This window comes from Candoia aspera, chromosome 2 (assembly GCF_035149785.1).
Source record: "Candoia aspera isolate rCanAsp1 chromosome 2, rCanAsp1.hap2, whole genome shotgun sequence".
In the NCBI taxonomy this organism is placed as follows: Eukaryota; Metazoa; Chordata; class Lepidosauria; order Squamata; family Boidae; genus Candoia; species Candoia aspera.
In genome coordinates this window covers 124477327-124481035 of record NC_086154.1, presented here as the reverse complement: position 1 = coordinate 124481035, position 3709 = coordinate 124477327, and the positions used below count along the sequence as shown (strand labels likewise).

The 3709-nt window shown below is 40.1% G+C and overlaps 1 long non-coding RNA gene across 1 annotated transcript; it reads left to right on the top strand.

The window, feature by feature from the left end:
* Window positions 1–315: 315 nt before the first annotated feature.
* On the top strand, window positions 316–3336 carry LOC134490450 (uncharacterized). Its single transcript, XR_010067213.1, has 3 exons — window positions 316–480; window positions 1383–1405; window positions 3030–3336. It is a non-coding gene; the product is annotated as an uncharacterized LOC134490450 (long non-coding RNA).
* Window positions 3337–3709: the final 373 nt, after the last annotated feature.

The following is a 3709-nucleotide window of genomic DNA, read 5'->3' as shown; positions in this document are numbered from 1 at the left end:
GGAAGTGGCAGATTGTGCTTTATATGCAGCAATTCATTACTGGAAGAAAATTACATTCTGGGCTGGGTTTGTTCACTTTTACTCATAAATTCCACGAGAATTAATTGTGCATGGCTACCACGTTTTACTATTTAGACAAGAATTAGTGGAGTAAAAATTACTTTAAATTCAAAATGGTGGAAAACCGTACAGACCTAATCGGAAAATAAACAAGTTTCTTTATAGGTGCAAACTACATTTCCCATCATGCAATGAGGGAGGCACTTACGTACTTTGCCCCGCCTTCTCACAAAGCGAACTATAAATAGCAGCCGACGGCCTTCCTAGGCCTTTCTGCTGTTTTCCGGTGGTGCCATTTTGTGCGTGAGGCGCTTGATGGTGGTTGGCGCGGTCTTCTCTATCCGTTGCCATCCGGCTATAGCCTTGCCGTCTATTTCCAGGGAGTGACCCCAGGGGCCTTGCCCCGCTATGAGAGCTAAGGTGAGTGGTATCTCGAGCCCGGAAATGTTGGGTTTGCAGTCTGTGGACTTTGGCGCTCCTTTCGATGGGTGGCCAAGAAGGAAGCAGGGTCTTAATGCTAGGTGGCGGGGGACGGTTTGAAACAAAAGACTGGAAATACTGCTGTAATGTCTCTGGCGAACAGAGCTGTTTATATACTGAAATCTTGGTTGAGGCCCCGATTACTTCAAAGCATGAAAAATGGGAGCATGTCGTCTGTAGTAAAACATGGACTCTTTTAAGCCGTCAGAAGACTGGAAATACTGCTGTAATGTCTCTGGCGAACAGAGCTGTTTATATACTGAAATCTTGGTTGAGGCCCCGATTACTTCAAAGCATGAAAAATGGGAGCATGTCGTCTGTAGTAAAACATGGACTCTTTTAAGCCGTCAGAATATTTTAGCGTGTGAACCGATCTGAAAAGCCTTCATTTACAGGAAATGTTCAGATTTTCGTTTCAGGACCTTCCCATCATTTCCTTAGATAATGGCCCAGTTGAACTCTGTGGGCCTCGCTTCTGATGAAACATATATTTACATATTGATCACTAACTTCTGAATGTCTGTTATGTATAAGTAACTGTTGCTCTGTAGTAGAATGCAGTGCTCATGATGTCTTGTAGATAGCTAAATACACGTCTTGTGTAGTGTTGTGTGCACTCCATGTTGATTAAATGCAGGCTTCTTTATTTTCATGCTAAAGAGCCTTTACAGCTTTTTGGTCATTTCTACAATTATCATGAATTGATTTATACATACTGGTGAAATTTTGCAAAATAAAATTTAAAATATGTAACTGTATATATGGGATTTTTTCATTTGTATGTATCATTGGTGCTATCAGAAATTCTAATGCAATTTTTTTTTCCCTCGCACCATCTTTAGTGGCGAAAGAAGCGAATGCGCAGGTATGCGAGCATGTTTTTACTTTATTCTGTTGCTCATTTCTTTGCTCTAAAAGACTGTTGGATGTTCTTAACTTTTAATCTCTGTTTAATAAGATTTTTCTAACCTGTGGCTAGTTTAAAATTAAGTGCTAGTTTGTCCAAGCTCAGGATTTATCTTAGGTTCACATTTCAAGGCACCTAGGTTCTGTCTTTATTCAGAAAGCCCCTTTGTACCTGGGATTGCAACTGACTACCTTGAAGCGATGATGCTAGATTTGTTTGTATCAGTGCATCCAAAGGCAGCACCTTTACTGGGTCAAATAATTGATAGAGATGTAATTAAAATTGCCAGGCCTTGCTTGTACTGTTCTTGGATTGGTAACAATAAGTAGTGGTTAGACTGTAGTGGCTATGCTAAAAACAGCACTTAAGAAACACAAGAGTTACCTCAAGACCCCAGTGGAGTATCTGTAGTGCCCTGGGATATACACACTGTATGCCCCATTATTCAGACTTGTGCAAGAACAAATGGACTTCACCTGAATTAAACAAGTAATAAATGGAACATTGATCTTGCATCTTAACATTGATAACCAAAAGTTCTTTGGAGGCAAACCTCAGCTTGCTTCTCTATTGTATATGCCGTCTCTTACCATGGTTCACTTTTAAATGAATAGTCTATTCCTCAGTATGTCCTGTTGATTCTTCTCTGCACAGGTTAGAAGCTTAAGACTGAACATTTCAGGGGCCAGCAAATGGACATCCCTATGTTTCATAAACTGAGGAATTTTAAGAATTGATAGCCTAAGGGAACAGAGTATGCTAAGTATACTTCATGCAATATTTGTTAATGTTTCAATGTGTCTGTCTAGGTGGAAGCTTTTAAGGGCTAGGGTTAGTGTGTGTGCGCGTATTAATACACTAAAATAAGTTCTGGTATTATTGTGCTGACATTGGCTGATTTGGATTGGACTGGTTAGCATTTGAATGGAGGACCATCTGAGAATTTCTGGGAAACCACTTCAGCCAGTTGGGTCTAGTGGTTAAGGCAATGGGCTAGAAACCAGGAGGCTGAGAGTTCTAGTCCTGCCTTAGACATGAAAGCCAGCTGGGTGACCTTGGGCCAGTCCCTCTCGCTCAGCCCAACTCACCTCACAGGGTGGTGGTGGTTGGAAAAATAGGGGGAGGAAGGAGTACTAGGTATGTTTGCCACCTTGAGTAATTTATAAAAATAAAGGCGGGATTAAATAAACGCTACCAAGAAAACTGCATTGATATAGTCATCACCCTGTACTTTTACATGTTGATCTGGAAATTTATAATTTATTTGCTTTTTTCCTCCCTGTGCTGTAGAAGTTTCTATTATCAAAAAGGAGAAAGAAATAGCAATTATTAAACTAAGCATTCCATAATGATTATTGGAGATTTCTATTTGATGGCTCCTGAAATGTTCAGTCTTAACCTGCTTATCAGAAATTGATCTGGAGAATGAGTAGGTTCTATATCTTATTTCCTCTCATTTCTCCATCTCAAAAGTTCTGTTTTTGCAAGCATCTTGTGTATACCAGAAATGCCCTGAGCTTTATTTGAACTGTTATAATGGTGATACTACTTTAGTATTTTCAGTTAATATTATTTTTTCTAGGCTGAAGCGCAAAAGGAGAAAGATGAGGCAAAGGTCCAAGTAGACATCCGTCACAGTGCTACTGAAGCTGCATAACAGCATGGAAGGGTGGAGCCTGGGAAGCTGACTTCCAGATAATGCCTTCTCTTTGCTGCTGCTAGAAGACTCCTTGCCTATCTTCAGGAGATTCCACCTTCAAGCCTGGGAGCAGTGATCCTTTGAGGGTGGCATCCCTGAGCTTTACTATTCTGGACTGATCTTGTCCTTGGTGGCTTGATGTAGCATCTGTATCAAATAAAAACCCCTTTTTGGGGGAATTCTACATGTTTTTCCTTTCAAATGTTGATTCTTCAGTAAAAAGATTTTGAAATTATGGTGACCCAGATGTGGTTTCTGGGTGATTTCAGTTTTTCTTTGGACAAATTGGCCTGTACTTATTTTATTTCTAAATAGTTCGTGGTGCCTTACCAGTTTGGTAAACCATTCTACATGTGCAGCTAGTGTTTTGATGATTACGTTCTGGAGTGAGATGCAGTCTTCTGGTATTCAGATTTTAAAAAAGTGCTTTTGAAGGAAAACATTCTGCTTTGAATCTTACTAGCACCATTTCTTCATGAGAAAAGGTCATGACTTTCAACTCCACAAACACCTTGGGGAGAAGGGTATTTTTATACTGTACTGATGAAGAGAGAGGAGACTTT